The following is a 19222-nucleotide window of genomic DNA, read 5'->3' as shown; positions in this document are numbered from 1 at the left end:
TGTGAAAAGTTTCTTCTCCAAATTCTGTTCTTGACCTTGAAGGGCAGGTCTCCAAATTGGGCCTGATCTATGGCAATCAGAAGTTGTGAGAAAAAGGTTTGTGTGATATTCACACATGGCATGATATTCATATATGTTATGTGAAGTGCAAAGCCAAAGCTTGAATGAAAAGCCAGAGTACGATTTATCCTAGAGAAGAGGAGGGGTCAGCTGGGAGTGACCAGCTGGATTGAGAGGCACTTCAGTCAGCCCACTCATGTTTATTATGTCCTTAGAGGAGAATGCATGTCCTGGGAGGGACTGAAGTGCCTTTCTTTGGATGTCATTGACCAGTGAGTTGACTCATGATGTTCCCAGCTACCAGCAGTCTCTGTAGGGGAGAAAACTAAAGGCAAGCTCCTGTTGGCAAAGATATTTGGATACAATCCAATGATCTACTACTTGAGTGCTAAGTCACTTCAGTTGTGTCTGACTCTGTGCAACCATAAAGACTGCAGCCTGCCAGACTCCTCTGTCCACAGGAATTCTCCAGGCAAGAATACTAAAGTGGGTTGGCATGCCCTTCTTCAAGGGATCTTCCCAACTCAGGGATCCAACCTGCATCTCTTACATCTCCTGTATTGGCAGGCAGGTTCTTTACCCCTAGTACCACTTGGGAAGCCCCAGTGATGTACCAATTACCTCCTAGGTGGGGGTCGGTCTGTGGCACTGAAAAGAAGAAAGCATGGCTTTTTCCTCCAGTGGGAGCTGTCCTTATATAAGCACAGAGTGGCAGAAACATATAGTGAGCATGTAGTAGTCAAAACTCCATGGTTTCCCAGGGAATGAAACCACACCCAAAGTAGCTTAAGTGAAGAAGCTTAATTTATTGGTTTCCAAAACTGGAAAAACAGGAGTGGTTGTCTTTAGGGATCCAGGAGATGCACATAATTTTCTCTCTTTACTTTTCTGAGTACTCTCCTCATCCTATTCTGATCTGATGGTCTATTGCCATGCCCTGGGGTGGCCACCGCAGTTTCAGGTTTGTGTCATGCCACCTTAGCAACATCAGAGGGAAGAGAAAGCTCCTTTTCCTTAGAGTTGATATATACAGTTCCAGAGAATAGCCCATACTGGAGTAGTTTGGGTCCTGTGCTCATTCCTGGTCAGTAAGTGCAGACAGCTTGTTGAACTATGAGTGTAGGCGGGCCTGGTCATGGAAACTATGAACTGGAAAGTAGGGTCCTGACCTGCAGAGTCACCTGGAATGAGAGAAGGACAGCTCTCTAAAATAAAGAGTGGGGGGACTTCCCTGGTGGTCCAGAGGTTAAAAACCTGCCTTCCAAGGCAATGCACTAAGATCGCACATGCCGTGGGGCAACTGAACCCACGTGCAACGCTAAAGAGCCCATGCTCTGTGATGAGAATTCCCTAAGTGCCGCAACAAAGACCCAGCACAGTCAAAATAATAATAATCAATAAAATAAAGAGTGGGGACTCTCCTAGGAGGAAGGGACACAAGATCCAGCACATCCTGAAATGGCAGGTGCTCATCCCCAGGTCGGGGATGCCCTGTGAGCCCTGAATCTAAGGCCATGAAGGCTGGGTGGGGGGAGCACATGGTGAGCTAGTGAAGGCAGAGCAACTCCCTGTGAAACGCGGCGCCTGGGAAGGAAAGCTGCGCTCCTCCTCTCCTGCAGGGATTGCAGAGCGGGAGCAGGGAAGCGGGCCCTCTCAGCGAGCGAGTGGTGGTTATCTAACAGGGGCCCCTGATGAAGCCATTTAGCAGCACTCATGCTAAGGGGTGATGACCTCCAACCCTGGTGCCGGGGCGCCCTGGCAAAGGCAGCCTGTCACCACCCAGAGTGTAATTTGTCAGGGACACGAAGGTTAACATTTTTCTTCACAAAAAACATCTTTAATGACCATCAGCAATCAGGACCTCCGATTTCTGTCTCATTTGAAAGCTTTTAATGCTTTCAGAGGGATAGATGGGGTGACCCAATAGGTCTCTTCCATCTCTGATTTTCTATGATTAATGAAGTTCAATTGTGCAGAATAAAATGGTGAGTTTCTCGTTGTCAGTTCAGCTGTATTTCCTTTTCTCCTCCCTCTTTCTTTAACCATTTTTTTTTTCTCCCCAGGCAGATGATAATCACGCACATTTTCTCTTAATGCTTCAGGGGAAAAAAGGACTTTTTCTTCTGGGCCAGGCTCTGAAAATGTCAAGGTGGGTGTATTTATCCATGGTGTAAATTGTTGCTGAATGGCACAAGCCACCCCTCAGTTCCGCACCCCAAGGAGAGACTGAGGCCTGCATTAAGGGTACTAGGAGCAGTGTGAGTGTGAAAACATGTTGTATTTGTAGAGTTTGTTAGGCTTTTTTTCTAAGGACCTTGGTAAGGTACATTTAATAACATGCTGACCTCTTCTGGGATGCCAGTGTGGGACTTTATTACCTTCTTCTGTTTGGGGGAAACTGAGGCCCCGAGCAGTGATGGGCTTGTTCAAAGCTGCCCCTTCCCACTGCACATGCAGAAGTGCATGCCTCCACGTGTCCAATTCCACTCAGCTGAATCTGGGGATTTTGGTGCAATTTTTAAAAGCATCTCTGGAGAGAAATTCTAGAGGAATTCAGTGAGGCTTGTTCTCCTCTTTGCAGCATGAAGATTTTTCTAGGCTGAAAGTCCTCTGAATTATGAAGAAGCAGACATCTAGAGAACTGTCTTGGGAGTTGGAGGTTTTTCACCCTCATACGCTCCTTGCTTTGGGAAGAAAAGCCTTTAAGAATGCAATTTCCTCGGGTTTGTGTGTTTAACTTCTGTTCTGATTAAAGGCACAGATTGGGCTCCTCGGAATAACTGGATATGCTTCTGAACATGGAGGGCAGTACAGTGACCTCAGACAGAATTCCCTCCCAGGAGGAGCAGAGATCCACTGGCTTTACATTTCTGTTGCCAGGGAGTCCTGGGAACATCTCATAAAGATTTGACATCCTGATTTGTAAAAGAAAAAAAAAAGCCCTATTCATACAAACACCCCAAATGGCTGACTTAGATGACTTCCTTGATTCTGGAAAGTCACAGGAGAAAAAAAAAAAAAAGCCTACCATCTCATTAGTCAAGGTATTATGGCAAGAGTTATCATAGATTTCAAGCAGCAGGGCTCATGTCCTGACTTTTCAGTTCTTTTTGATATGTATCCAGGAGTGGAATTACTGGATAACTCAATGTTTATTTTTTGAGGAACTGCCATACTGCTTTCTACAGTGGCTACACCATTTTACATCCCTACCAGCAAAGCATAAATCTTCCAAATATCTCTACATGATAGCCAGCATTTTCTGTTCTTTTGATACTTGCCGTCCTAATGGGGTCAAATGATATTTCATTGTAGTTTTTATTTGTATTGCCCTAGTGATTACTGATGTTAACAGTCTTTTCCTGTGCTTGTTGGGATGATCATGAATTTTGAACATATCTGACTTGATAGTTCTCAACACTGGTTGCCTATTAGAATCTCCTTTGGAATTGTTTTCCATCCATTAAGTAAAAATCTTGGGGAGTAAGGTTTAGGCATCAGCATTTTTGTAAGTGGCTCAGTTGGTAAAGAATCTGGCCTCATGGCTCAGATGGTAAAGAATCTGCCTAAGGTTGAGGTGCCCTGAGTCTCAAATCATACTTGAATAGAGTCTGGACCTATCATTGTTTGGGCAGGTATTATCCTATCAATGCAAAGAAATAGAGGAAAACAGTAGAATGGGAAGGACTAGAGATCTCTTCAAGAAAATTAGAGATACAAAAGGAACATTTCATGCAAAGATGGGCACGATAAAGGACAGAAATGGTATGGACCTAACAGAAGCAGAAGATATTAAGAAGAGGTGGCAACAATACACAGAAAAATGATACAAAACAGATCTTCATGACCCAGATAACCATGATGGTTGATTACTCACCTAGAGCCAGACATCCTGGAGTGCTAAGTCAAGTGGGCCTTAGGAAGCATCACTACAAACAAAACTAGTGGAGGTGATGGAATTCCAGTTGAGCTATTTCAAATCCTAAAAGATGATGTTGTGAAACTGCTGCACTCAATATGCCAGCAAATTTGGAAAACTCAGCAATGGCCACAGGACTGGAAAAGGTTAGTTTTCATTCCAATCCCAAAGAAAGGCAATGCCAAAGAATGTTTAAACTATTGTACAATTTCACTCATGTCACAAGCTAGCAAAGTAATGCTCAAAGTTCGCCAAGCCAGGCTTCAAAAGTATGTGAACCGTGAACTTCCAGATGTTCAAGCGGGTTTTAGAAAAGGCAGAGGAACCAGAGATCAAATTGCCAACATCTGCTGGATCATCAAAAAAGCAAGAGAGTTCCAGAAAAACATCTACTTCTGCTTTATTGACTATGCCAAAGCTTTTGTCTGTGTGGATTACAATAAACTGCGAAAAATTCTTAAAGAGATGGGAATACCCGACCACCTTACCTGCCTCTTGAGAAATTTGTATGCAGGTCAGGAAGCAACAGTTAGAACTGGACATGGAGCAACAGACTGGTTCCAAATCAGGAAAGGAGTACGTCAAGGCTGTATATTGTCACCCTGCTTATTTAACTTGTATGCAGAGTACATCATGTGAAATGGCAGGCTGGATGAAGCACAAGCTGGAATCAAGATTGCTGGGAGAAATATCAATAACCTCAGATATGCAGATATCTGAGCGCAGAAAGTGAAGAAAAACTATAGAGCCTCTTGATGAAAGTGAAAGAAGAGAGTGAAAGAGTTGGCTTAAAGCTCAACATTCAGAAAACTAAGATCATGGCATCTGGTCCCATCACTTCATGGCAAATAGATTGGGAAACAATGGAAACAGTGAGAGAGCTTATTTTTTGGGGTTCTAAAATCACTGCAGATGGTGACTGTAGCCATGAAATTAAAAGATGCTTGCTCCTTGGAAGAAAAGTTGTAACCAACCTAGACAGAATATTAAAAAGCAGGTACATTACTTTGCCAACAAAGGTCAGTCTAGTCAAAGCTCTGGTTTTTCCAGTAGTCATGTATGGATGTGAGAGTTGGACTATAAAGAAAACTGAGTGCCGAAGAGTTGATGCTTTTGAACTGTGGTGTTGGAGAAGACTCTTGAGAGTCTCTTGGACAGCAAGGTGATCCAACCAGTCCATCCTAAAGGAAATCAGTCCTGAATATTCACTGGAAGGACTGATGCTGAAGCTGAAACTCCAATACTTTGGCCACCTGATGCGAAGAACTGACTCATTTGAAAAGACCCTGAGGCTGGGAAAGATTGAAGGTGGGAGGAGAAGGGGAAGACAAAGGATGAGATGGTTTGATGGCATCACCAACTCGATGGACATGAGTTTGAGTAAACTCCGGGAGTTGGTGATGGACAGGGAAGCCTGGAGTGCTGCAATCCCCAGGGTCGCAAAGCTTTGACACGACTGAGTGACTGAACTGAACTGAAGAATCCTAGTTTGGGCTGGTGCTTTTGAACTATCCTTATTATCAAATGGGATTAATAATTACAGCTGCCTGGCAGAATAATTTTGAGCTTTTAATGAGGTAATAATATGATATAACAATGAAGAACATTACTTTTAGTAGATCCATATCACAGGGGAAAAGGCAAGGACCACCTGTGCTGCTGATAATAACCATGAGAGACAGTCATCTTTGAAGAGGGAGCAGATCACAGTGACACTGACAGGAGCCAGGAGTGGTGGTTCTCATCCTGGCTACACATTCAAATCACCTGGGGAGTTTGAACTCGCCGTGCATTCCACAGAGCTCTAGAGTTCTGGTCTAGGTCCTAAAGATAGATGGGGCATCAGCTCCTGGGCCTGACGTGCGAAGAGCCTGTGTTCTCTGCTGTCACAGGGAGTAAACCTCACTGTTGTAGTTCAGTCGCTCAGTCGTGTTGGACTCTTTGCAACCCTGTGGACTGTAGCCCACCAGGCTCCTCTGTTCTCCTCTGTCCATGGGGATTTCCCGGGCAAGAATACTGGAGTGGGTAGCCATTTCCTTTTCCAGGGAATCTTCCCCACACAGAGATTGAACCCACATCTCCTGCATTAGCAGGCAGATTCTTTACCGCTGAGCTACCAGGGAAGCCCCAAGGAGTCAGAGAGGTTGCTTCAATCTCCCAGAGCCTCAACTTCAAACAGCCCAAAAATAATGTGAAGGGAAAACAGTGCTAGTCGCTCTCTAAATCTCCTTGGCTTTAATGTCTGTTAGTCATTGATTTAAACATATGATTCCTCACTTGATACAACATTCTTTTAATTTTGAATTCCTATCTTGCAATGCTGATTCACGTGATTGGGATAATACCATTGTTATTATCCTTTAGCCTTTTCATATGACAAAGAACCACATGTCTTGATTCAAATAAAAAATTAAGTTCGGGCCCTTTTTGTCTATTGCATGCATTCAAAAAGGATTTCCTTTGATCTCATAAGGCAATTATTGGGCTTTAATTATGTGACAGGTGATTATGAGAGCAGTAATTTTTGGAGTTGTATACTTCAGTTCTACAAAGCTTAAAAAATCTACAATGCTTTCTGGCAAACACCACATTTCATACCCAACCAATGAAGAGTCTCTCAGTTATATATTTTTGGGGGCAACTAATCAGCAGTAATCAAGCAAAAATGTATTCTGAACTGTCTTCTTCTGTAGCCCTATTAGTCTCCTTTTTGTGTTCAGTTCTTCTAATTAAAAAAAATGTTTGTACAGATGGATTTGAATCAGAAAGATTCTGGAGTTAAAAGCTGTGCCCACAAACAATGCTTGTTTCCCAACAGGAAAATGGGACCTGTTGCCCTCAATCAAACTCAGCCACAGTCAGCTTCAGCACCCCTCTTTGTTCCTTGTTACCCACTCACTTTAGACCCATAGAGCCTCAATTAGTAGTTTACTGTTAAACCAGTTTTTTGAAAAGCAAACCCCCAATTTATAGTATTTGCTGATGTCCATTGTGTTATCATTACCAGTACAAGGGCTTATTTTAAGCTACCATCTTGACTTCCCTGTGGAGCAGGGAAGGAACATGTATATTTGGATTTTGTAATCAGATCCTGTGAAGTTATTACTGACAGTTCTTACTGTAGGAACAAGATTGTTTATCAGTCATTTCTATTTTAGTCTGAATTCCAGCTCCTTAGCTTCCTGTCTCAGACACAATGCCTTTCTGTTTTGTTTTTATTTATTTATTTATTTATTTTTTTTTTTACCATTTTACCATCTTTTATTTTATTTTATTTTTTTTTCTTTTCTTTTTTTAAATTAATTATTTATTTTTTTAAAAATTTTATTTTATTGTTAAACCTGAAACACTGTATTAGTTTTGCCAATCAAAACGAATCCGCCACAGGTATACATGTGCTCCCCATCCTGAACCCTCCTCCCTCCTCCCTCCCCACATCATCCCTCTGGGTCGTCCCAGTGCACCAGCCCCAAGCATCCAGTATTGGGCAATGAACCTGGACTGGCAACTCGTTTCATACATGATATTACACATGTTTCAATGCCATTCTCCCAAATCTTCCCACCCTCTCCCTCTCCAACAGTCCATAAGACTGTTCTATACATCAGTGTTTTGAAAGAGAAAAGCGCTTTCCCTGTCAATGAGCAGGTTTAAGAAGCTCATCCAAGGAATAAGATAAGACTGACTTTCAGATACACATATCCCTGCTGTGTGGAAGAAGGAACACACAAAAAGAAGTCATAAAGTCCAGTTCTTGTCCTGAGGCTCTTGCCTCTGTGACCAAGGGCAAGGCAGCCTCTTGGTTCTTGGGTTTGTCATGAGGATATGAGCCAGCTGGCCTCCCAGGGTTCTAAGTGACCATTCCCCATGGCACCTGACTCCACCAGGCTTAATCACAAAACCAGCAGTGGAAGTGAACTGTGGCAAAAGGGACCAACCTCATTATTTCATCATGCTTGTCTAACCAGTCCAATAGTTTCGATGGGAAAAACAGTAACGAACTGTGTGAGGGAGTAAAGGGGAAAAAGTCCAAAAACTTTGCAACAGTTTTTCCCCTCACTGGCATTTGTTAATGCTCAGAGAATCTCTTCCTTGGAATCAAGTGGTATGCATTTACCATACAGTCATTACCTTATTAAGCTATAATAAATGCCTAGTTAAATGCATACAGGCCATTTCTGTTGCAATTTAATTACCAGCACAGTTAATTAGGCAATATACTCCATCACCATTTTTATTCAAAGGGTTTCTTGACTTTATTAAACAGTTTTGAGGAGGACTCCTGGACCTAAAACCCTTAGGAAAGGGAGAACCATTAACCGCCGCTGTCATCTACTGAGTGCCTACTGTATGTCAGCGCCCTGTAGAAACCACCTGTACCTTCTCACAATACTCACTGAAGACCCTTGCACAGGAAACGTGTGTGCTGGAGTGTGCGTGGCCCTTCTAGGGTCAGTGAAGCTTGCACCTCGTGTCATGGGAGCAGCTGTGCTTGCGAACCGCGGGGAGAAGATCCAGGTATCTGCTCCTCGTGGCCTCCACTGCCCCCAGCCGAGGCCAGAGGACAGGTTTACAGGCTCCTTGGAGTTCCTTTCAGCGCCAGATTTCCCCGGGCAGTGTTTCTAGGAACCACAGGGAGAGTTCAAATGCATCAACACTTCTCATACAGACGAAGGAAAGCAAGTAAAATGGCATCATTAAAAGTTTTGGCCCTAGCTTAAAGTTCTGAAGGATGTCAAAAGCATCTGCTCTGAGGATATTCTGGATTTTGTAGCTGCTATTGGGCTTCAGGAGAATGGATGAAGGACTTTAGCGAATAGATACGGATCGACAGGGAAGGAGAATGAAGAAGATGAGCGATTGGGTGGGGGTGGCCGAGAGGAGAAGAGCAGCAAGACAAATTTCCGGACTTCAGACTTGTGCCGATCTACTGTGCTGAAACACAGTGACAGACGAGCTCTGAATAGAAAAGATGAAAATTTGTGGCAGGACTTATCCAGGAGACTCGTAGAAGGCATGGGGCTTGGAATCTGACCTTCACCTATTTTATTCCTCATCTGATTACTAAAGGTAGGGCACTGCTTTCTGATGTTTGGCTCCTCATGGTGAAAGGAGCCTGGGGATTCCTTCCTTTTAAAGCAGCATGAGGGTTAAAGGAGGCGACGTACACTAGCTAAACTGACTCGTTCCCCCTTCCAGTCTCCGATGGATGCTCCATACACATAGGATAAATGCCAGTACACACTCCCTGATTTGTCATTTTATATGATGTGTGGTTGGGGCTTCCCAGGCGGCTCAGTGGTAAAGAATCTGCCTGCCAGTGCAGGAGGTGCTGGTTTGATCCTCGGGTGGGGAAGATCCCTTGGAGGAGGGCATGGCAACCCACTCTGGTATTCTTGCTGGGATTATCCAATGGACAGAGGAGCAACTGAGCAGCTGAACACACACACAAGATGTGTAATTGGTTTTATAAGTGCTGTGGAGTTCCTTACAAGGCAAGGGGCTGGCGCCTTAACACTTTAAAGCATTTAAGACAGTATTCTGCCCACATATGAACCATATTTTAAACATACTTCAGTTTGTTAATTAATCAAATTAATTTGTTGATTAATATTGATGACTTCATAATATGATCTGTTACATAGTATTTCTTAAAAAAATATTTTCTTACCCATTCAGCAGCAATCTATCTCTGAGCTATTAATTTTCTTGTTCAGTTTTCTTGTGTCGGGAGGAGGAATTTGATAACCATGAGGGTAGAGGCCTTGTGTAACTTGCTGACCATTGTGTTTCAAGCATCTGACACTTAGTAGATACTCAGTGCATGTTTGTTGAATAAACGTACACTTTTTTCCCCTAGAATGACAATTATGTAAAGGTCATGAGGTCTTCAACTTTGGGGAGAAATAATGTACATATTTGAACATCGCACCTGAAGCCAAATTGACAAGGTGAGGTGTGGAAAGCACTCATGTGTCCCAGCTATGCCCTGGGCCCTGGAGACAGAGTGATGAGCTAATTAGACAAAAATCCCTGCCTTTTATGGCACTTTTGTCCTAGAGGGAGAGATGACAGCACAAGATCATTCTATGGAGAGGAAGTAAGGGGCGAAGTGGGATGGACAGTGACGAGAGCATATGGAAGTGGACATTGCCATGTTAGACAGGGTTCCAAGAAAGACACCAGTCCATCAGCGGGCTTTAGAACAAACACCTGAAGGAAATGAAGGGGTGAGCCATGAGGATATCTGGGAAAAGAACATTTCTGAGTAAAGGAAGTGCAAGGATGAAGACCCAGAAAGAGGGACATGCCTGGTGAGGATGTTGGAAGAAGTGGAGTGGAGTAAGTGAGAGGAATAGTAACAGGAGAAGAGATCAAAAAGGTATCAGGAGACCAGATCCCGTAGGTCCCTGAAAGGACTTTGGCTTTTACCTGAGTATGGTGGGGAGTCTCTGGATTTTGCACAGTAAGTGGCGTCAATTTAACAGGATCACTTGGACTTCTGGGTTGACTGGATGAGAGGGTGGAAAGGATAGGCTCAGTTAGTTGGGTTTTGAGAGGGTAATTGAAGTACGAGGTGAGGTCATGTTGACCAGCTTGTCATGATGGAGATGGTAAGGAGTAGTGATCATCTGGATAGACTTTGGAGGTAGAATGAACCGGATGCTCTGATTTTTTGGGGGGGGGTGTGACTGAAAGAGAGGAGACAAAAAGGATCCCAGAATTTCTCACTTGAGTAATAAGAAGGGTGTGTTGCCACTTACTGAGCTGGGGAAGATTGTGAGAGAAGCATGTTTTGGGAAACTGAGGCATTTTTTGGATTTCAGTTTTAAACCTTTAATTTTGAAGTGCCTTTTTAGTATCAAAGGTGTCAAGGTGTCATGTAGATAGTTGGGTGTATAAAATTAGAATTTAATGAAGAGCTATGGACTAGAGATAAAATTAGAAATGCACCAGTGTTTAGACATCATTTAGCTATGAGACTTGGCTTGCAAGGTCACCAAGGGGAATAATTATAAATAGACAAGGAAAGTGACCCGGGGATTGGACCCTGGGGCATATGAGAGAGTTGAGGAGAAACCAGGAAAAAACAGAAAAATCAATAAGTGAGGTAGGAGGAAACCCATAAGAAATCCATTACTGCTTCAAAGAAGAGGGAGTGATCAGTTGTAAGATGGGTCAAGTAAGATGACTGAGAAACTTCTGTACTTGTATTTAGCAAAGAGGAAGGTACTCACATCCTTATCAAGAGCATTTTTATAGGAATAGTGAGAATAAAATCTTGATTGATGTGGGTTCAAAAAGTTGAAGAAAGGAATTACAAATCAAATTTTCAAGAGGTACTGATGTAAATAATTGTACTGGTACCATTGGTTTTCCATATGGAGATAAAATGGATCCCAATTCCATACCAAGAAGAAACAAAAAAAGTCATGTGGATCACAGAGAAAATGTAGAAAGCAAAGTTTAGTGCTTATAGAAGAGAATACAGAAGTATATCTTTATGACAAAGAGGTAGGTAACAATTCCTTAAATAAGATATATAAAATAGAAGTCATAAAGAAAAATCTTACATTTTTCTAACAATGAATATTAAATCTGAATGACTGAAGACACTATATTCAAAGTTCAAAAATAAGTCACACATTGTACAGCATTTATGGAGAACAGTATGGAGGTTCCTTACAAAACTAAAAATAGAGCTAACATATTATTCTGCAATCCTGCTGCTGCTGCTGACAAGTCGCTTCAGTCGTGTCCGACTCTGTGAGACCCCATAGACAGCAGCCCACCAGGCTCCCCCGTCCCTGGGATTCTCCAGGCAAGAACACTGGAGTGGGTTGCCATTTCCTTCTCCAATGCATGAAAGTGAAAAGTGAAAGTGAAGCTGCTCAGTCATGCCAACTCTTAGCAACCCCATGGGACTGCAGCCTACCAGGCTCCTCCGTCCATGGGATTTTCCAGGCAAGAGTACTGGAGTGGGTTGCCATTGCCTTCTCCCATGGATTTAGACAAAGAACTTATGATTGCCAAGGGAAAGGATGGGGGCAAGGAATAGTTTGAGAGTTTGGGACGGCCAAGTACACACGGCTGTATTTAAAATGGCTTACCAGCAAGGACCTACTGTCTAGCACAGAGAACTCTGATCAATATTATGTGGAAGCTTGGATGGGAGGTGAGTTTGGGGGAGAATGGATACAAGTATATGTAGGAATAAACTCTGGGAGTTGGTAATGGACAGGGAGGCCTGGCGTGCTGCAGTTCATGGGGTCACAAAGAGTCAGACATGACTGAGTGACCTGAACTGAACTGAGCCCCTTTACTGTCCAGTTGAAACTATCACAACAACATTGTTATCAGCTATATTCCAATACAAAATAAAAAGTTAAATAAAAAAATAAGCCACAGATAGGAAGATGGTTGTGATATCTTTAATCAACAACAAAAGTTGGTAGTCAGAATATATAAAGACGTCCTAAAGCCAATAAGAAAAATTAAACCATTTAATAGGAAAATGTGCTAAGGAAATGATCTAATAGTCAATTAACACAAAGGAAACTAAGAAAGCCAGTCCACATGAATAGGAGTTCAAATGCATCAGTGATGAATAAAAATCACCTTAGAACAAATTTTTCACAAGTCAGTCAAAAGGTTTAGTAAGTCAAAGTCTTGATGAAGATATGAAGGCCAGGGATTTTTTATACACTATTTATAGGAGAATAAATAGGTAAAAATTTTGGAGAGCAAATTTAGCAATGTGCACTAAAGTCAAAAATACTTTACGATGTCACAATTCTACTACTTTGAGTATACCTTAGAAAAACTCAGACTCAGATGTAGAAGTAGATGTCTACAAGGATATCTTTTCCAGGATGACTTTAGTAGCAAAAGATTGGAAACAATATATATATGTATCAATATGAGAGTGGATAAATTGTATATTGTAAATTATGTGTTTACCTAATACACTTTCACATCCATCACAACGAATGTCCTGCATACATATGGATGATCTGAAACCTTAATATTGTGTAAAGAATGTGATACATAAAAATGAAAAACTTGCAAATAATGTCTATGTTTTTATGGCTAGGCACTTGCAGTAAAAGTCAAGGTCCAGAGAGAGAGCGATGTGGTTATATCTGAGGATACATTCAGATGAGTGGGGCTGGAGGAGGGTACACAGGGCCCTTCACTCGTGTCTGCAACCATCTATTTTCTCAGAAGAAGAACCATCTGACACAGTTCTATCAAAATATAAATATCTATAAGGTTTGGATGGTGAGAATACAAGTGAAATTTTTTTCTTCAATATATCACAATTTGGATAAAGATATGGTGAGTGAATAATTATATAGATTTTAAAAGAAAAAAAAACCAGTGAAGAGAAGTGAACATCCAGACAATTTAACCTTGTTAGTGCTTTCTCATGAATGAATGAATTTGCTGTCCCTGTTGTGGGTGGCCAGACAGGTACTGCTGCTGCTGCTGCTAAGTCGCTTAAGTCGTGTCGGACTCTGTGCGACCCCGAAGACGGCAGCCCACCAGGCTCCCCTGTCCCTGGGATTCTCCAGGCAAGAACACTGGAGTGGGTTGCCATTTCCTTTGCCAATGCATGAAAGTGAAAAGTGAAAGTGAAGTTGTTCAGTCGTGTCCGACTCCTAGTGACCCCGTGGACTGCAGCCTACCAGGCTCCTCCGTCCATGGGATTTTCCAGGCAAGAGTACTGGAGGTACTAGATGACCTTTTATTACAGATCCTAGTGCAGGGTTTCTTGCTTTGGGAGAGCTCCTTTTAGATGGACTGCAACTTTCCTTACAAATGTAAAGTTCTGCTGCTATATTTAAAACGGATAACCAACAAAAACCTATTGTATAGCACACACAACTCTGCTCAATGTTAAGCGCCAGCCAGGATGGGAGAGGTGTTTGGGGGAGAATGGATAGGTGTTTATGTATGGCTGACCCCCTTCCTGGTGGGCTGCAGTCCATGGGGTCACTAAGAGTCTGGCACGACTGAGCAACTTCACTTTCACTTTTCACTTTCATGCATTGGAGAAGGAAATGGCAACCCACTCCAGTGTTCTTGCCTGGAGAATCCCAGGGACGGGGGAGTCTGGTGGGCTGCTGTCTATGGGGTCTCACAGAGTCGGATACAACTGAAGCGACTTAGCAGCAGCAGCAACAGAGCCCCTTCACAGTTCACCTGAAGCTATCACAACATTGTTAATTGGTTATACCCCAATACAAAATGTTTTTGGTGTTAGAACAATTAAAAACATTAAAGGGCTAATAGTAGGTCTTTGACCAAAGACTATCTGAGGGTATTCCAGGTATGAACGTGTCAGTGGCAGCACGTGTGGTTCTCTAGGGTGCTGTGAAGACCACAGCTGGCCTGCGGTGGGCATGCATGGGTGTGAGACAGGGATCTATCAGGTTGTATGGGGCCATCCAGAAGAAAGGCTCTCCTTTGGTCCCCTCCTCGCTCACTGGTAACCAGAGCCTCTGTCCTCTGTGGTTCCCTCCGGAGCATCTTTTGTTGACCTCCATCCTCTCCACCCCCTGGTACTTTCAGGCACCAGGTTGTATAGACCATCACTGTGGGTCACAGGTGAGGACAGTAAAGGCAGCTGAGTGAGAGACAGGAAGCTGTCGGCGTTACCGCCTCCAACAAGACTTTGACTGCAAATGACAAAATAAATACTAAAGAAAAAACCCAAACCCTCAAACCAGCTTACTTAAAAAATAAAATGTCTTTATGGGAGAAGGAGGTTGCTTCTTTTGGATCACATCATCAAACCACAGGGAAAGGCAGACCTGGAACAGAGCTGGCCTTGGGGATGACTGGACCTGGGGTCAGACCTCATCAGAGCCTTCCATCTCCTTTCTGATGTTTGGGTGATAGCCAAGCTTCTATGCTAAGAATTATGGCTACAGGCAGATTCTGACTTACATCCTGACAGCCTCATTCTGGAAAACAAAGAGAAAGACGCGAATGGACCCAAATGGCACCCTCACATTGTACAGTGCAGCCCATGCTTCTTTTCCTTTCTTGAACAAATCTGGAAACATTCCAGGAAAGGTCTCTGATCAGCCTGTCTTAGTGTATATGCCATATACTGGCTGTAAGATCATGAGTAGGTTTACCTAACTTCTCTTTGCTTTAATTTCCTTTACAAGGGAATAATAAAGGGGAATAATAATATAGTATTATTATATTATAATGGGTTTCCCTGGTGGCTCAGAGGTTAAAGCATCTGCCTGCAATGTGGAACACCTGGGTTCAATCCCTGGGTCGGGAAGATTCCCCTGGAGAAGGAAATGGCAACCCACTCCAGTATTCTTGCCTGGAGAATCCCATGGACAGAGGAGCCTGATGGCTACAGTCCACAGGGTCGCAAAGAGTGAGACATGACTAGCGACTTCACTTTCTTTCTTTCATTATATTATAATAATCTTACATAACTCACAGGGTTATTGGGATGATCTAGGCAAAGCATTTAAAACCCTGCTGGGCTCAGAGTAAAGATGTTTGAAAAACAACAAGTCTTGGATTGATGTAATAAAGCTGGTTAAGAGCTCTGCTTGGTTGAGCCTGGTTGAAGATGCCCTACTCAGTAGCAGAGGGCTGCAGTCTATTCCAGAAGGAGGCTGGGAAGATCTGAAGGGTGGCCACAGGCCACAGGTGCTCACCCTGGGATTTTCATCTTTTAGGCTCCATGTGTCCTCTTGGTTCTTAGAGAATATTCAGGGCTCTAATTCCACTCTTTCCTCTGGTACCTGTGCATTTATAAGTGGTTTTGGCAAGTCATCATTTTGTTTGTTGTTTTTCAGTTGCTAAGTCATGTCAGACTCTTGAGACCCTATGAACTGCAGCACGCCGGGTTTCCCTGACCTTCACTATCTTCCAGTTTGCTCTAACTCATCCATTGAGTTGCTGATGCCATCCAATCATCTCATCGTCTGTCATCCCCTTCGCCTCTCACCCTCAGTCTTTCCCAGCATCAGGGTCTTTTCCAAAGAGTTGGCTCTTTATATCAAGTGACCAACTATTGGAGCTTAAGCTTCAGCACCAGTCCTTCCAATGAATATTGAGGGTTGATTACCTTTAGGATCGACTGGTTTGATCTCCTTGCAGTCCAAGGGACTCTCAAGAGTCTTCTCCAGCACCACAGTTCAAAAAGCATCAATTCTTTAGTGCTCAGCTTCTTTATGGTCCAACTGTCACACCTACACGACTACTGGAAAAACTGTATCTTTGACAAAAGGACCTTTGTTGACAAAGTGATGTCTCTGCTTTTTAGCATGCTGTCTAGGTTTGTCATAGCTTTTCTTCTAAGGAGCAAGCATGGCTTGGAAGAAATTTCATGGCTGCAGTCACCATCTGTAGTGATTTTGGAACCCAAGAAAATAAATTCTGTCTCTGTTTTCACTTTTTCCCCATCTATTTGCCATGAAGTGATGGGACTGGATGCCATGATCTTAGTTTTTTGAATGTTGAATTTTAAGCTAGCTTTTTCACTCTCCACATCCAGAGGGTTTAATGGGCCATTATCCTAAACTCTTTTGATTTGAGCACGCAGCTCTGTGGGATCCAGCTCCTTACCTGCAGCAATGGTCATCAGATTTCAACATTATTAAGACATCTCTAGTTTGTAAGTCTCTTTTCCTAACCCTTAGCGCCAGCTTCTAAGGCTTGGCAGCTTAGTGTTCTCTTAAACATACACCCCTGGGAAGATAAAGCAAGACGTGGGAGCACACCACCACTTTTGGCAAAGAACTCTATGTATACAGGTATTCATTCAGTTAACGAGACATGTTTAGACCTTTTCTGTGTACCTGTACTGAAAAAGACTGTGGAAAGAAAAAGGAGGAAAGCTGAAGGCGGAAGGCAAAGAAAGACATTAACTTGCAGTGATCATTCTCACTGTACTTCCGCATCATTGTATTTGACTTTGCAAAGAGCCTGTGATGAAAGGATGCATATTCCCATTTGCCAATGGAGAGATTAAGGCTCAGAGCAGATAAGTAATCTGCTCAAGTTCACAGACCGGAGGAGAAAGAGAAGAGGAGGACAAGAATGAGAATGAGGAACTATGGTGGAGGTTGTGTCATATCCTTGACTTCAATTAATTTTCAATTATTTATGCAGCTTTCATTAAGTGCTAACTATGTAAGGTCCAAAGGGAGGAGGTTAGCTCACCTGTCCCCCGGGTCCCATCCGGTGACTGGCCTCTGTGGGTCACAGAAAACATAAAAGTGGATATCCACTGTGGTCCATGCATTCAATGCAATACTGCTCAACCATAATAAAGAATGAAATAATGCCATCTGAAGCAACATGGAGGGACTTATAGATTATCATATTGAGTGAAGTAAATCTGTTAAGAAAAAGACAAATACCATATATCACTTATACATATAATCTAAAATATGACACAAATAAACCTATTTACAGAACTCTAACAGACTCACAGACATAGAGATCATATTTGTGGTTGCCAAGGTGGTAGGAGGGGGGTGGGGTGAAGTGGGATTAGCAGGTGCAAACTATTATATAGAGAGTGGATAAACAACAAGGACCTACTGTAGAGCACAGGGAACTATATTCAATATCCTGTGAGGAACTACAATGAAAAAGAATATAAAAAAGAATGTATATGTGTGTGTGTGTGTGTGTATATATATATATATATATATATATATACTGACTCACTTTGCTATACAACAGAAATTAACACATTGTAAGTCAACTATATTCAATAAAAAATAAAAAAATAAAAATAAAAATAGTTCCTTTATAATATAAATAATATTCTTATTTCTTTAAAAAAGTAGACCTCTACTGTGCTGAACTAGAAGATCCCCTCCCCTGCTTCCCTTCAGTGTCTCTCTGGATGCAGCCCCCGTCTTACAAAGCCAGGTTCTTGAATCCCAGGAAAGAGGGGGAAGAAGGGACGGACCTTCCATTTTTCATTGAGATTCAAACTTCTGTTTTGCAAGAACAAAGGTCAACTTCCATGGACCAAGAGCTATTATTTTGCTGAGAAAGCTGTTCTTGAGACTAAAGATGCTGACATTCCATGGGAAAAAAAGCCAAATTCATGCCTGGAAGCAAATTTGTAAGAAATATACTTTTGTGTTGCCAAGGCAGAATTTTCTCTCATCTCTCCCCCAACCCATTCAACCCCATGTTTTCACCACCAAGAATATTCTTTTGGGGAAATAAATGTAACTAATCCCAGATCTAATTAATGACAGGCATATTTTTAAACATGCCTCATCATTTCTGGTTGCACATATGTCTTTCCTATCTTCTTAATTTAGGCATATAATCATGCATAGAACATGACCACTGTGGTAGCCAGAACAAACTCTTTACATTGTTAATTAGCTGTTTATTTGGGGGATTCACTTTTCTGGGTGTTTTGCCTCAGGTTTCCTGTATTTGAAGCGACTCAAGTGGTTTTCAAACCAGGTTCTGCAGAGGCTTTTTTGGGGCCCCTGAGGGATGTGAAGAGATGCAGAGAGTGAAATGCATGAAGCCTCTTTCACCCCTAAGCTCTGCTTTGGGCAGAGCACATGTGCTTTTATCTGCTTGATAAAGTTATGCTTCCTAATAAGATTACATTTGAAGAAAGGATTTTGTTCATCTCTTCTTCCATTGTAACATCCCATGGCTTTAGTTCTCCAAACTGAATTTCTCTAATGTATTTGGATGCACCACTACTCTGAAACAGATTTTTCCTTCCTCAGCTGAATTCATCAGTTCATCACTTTATCACTGAATTTGTGGGGGCTGTGGTGAAGGGAGGGAGTCTCAGTGTTCAGAGCTGCCCCTGGGAAGTCTTCTGGAAGATGTGGAGATGCGACTGTAGGAAGTGATTTGATAACACAAGTTAAATTCTCACCAGGGCCAGCTTAAGCACAAGTACAGCCCAGGTAGCCTGATGTGAGGGTTTTCAGAAGTCCACACTTGCCCAGAAAATGTTTTACCTTGCCCACCAATGTCTGATGATTGACATGCCACTGGTGGGAGTTGAGCTTATAAATTTAGATTTTAATCTCATTGAATGTGTTAATAGCCCTGTGAGTGAGTCCCTAGAGAGCAAAGCACACATGTGCTCTTTTCCCAGTTACTGGATAACTGAGAACAGGGTTTTCTGCAAAACTTTGTGGTCTTCCCTGGTGATTCAGATGGTAAAAAGTCTGCCTGCAATGTAGGAGACCTGGGTTCGATCCC

The sequence above is a fragment of the Bubalus kerabau genome, chromosome 21, assembly GCF_029407905.1.
Source record: "Bubalus kerabau isolate K-KA32 ecotype Philippines breed swamp buffalo chromosome 21, PCC_UOA_SB_1v2, whole genome shotgun sequence".
Classification (NCBI taxonomy): Eukaryota; Metazoa; Chordata; class Mammalia; order Artiodactyla; family Bovidae; genus Bubalus; species Bubalus kerabau.
This window is presented reverse-complemented; position numbering follows the sequence as displayed.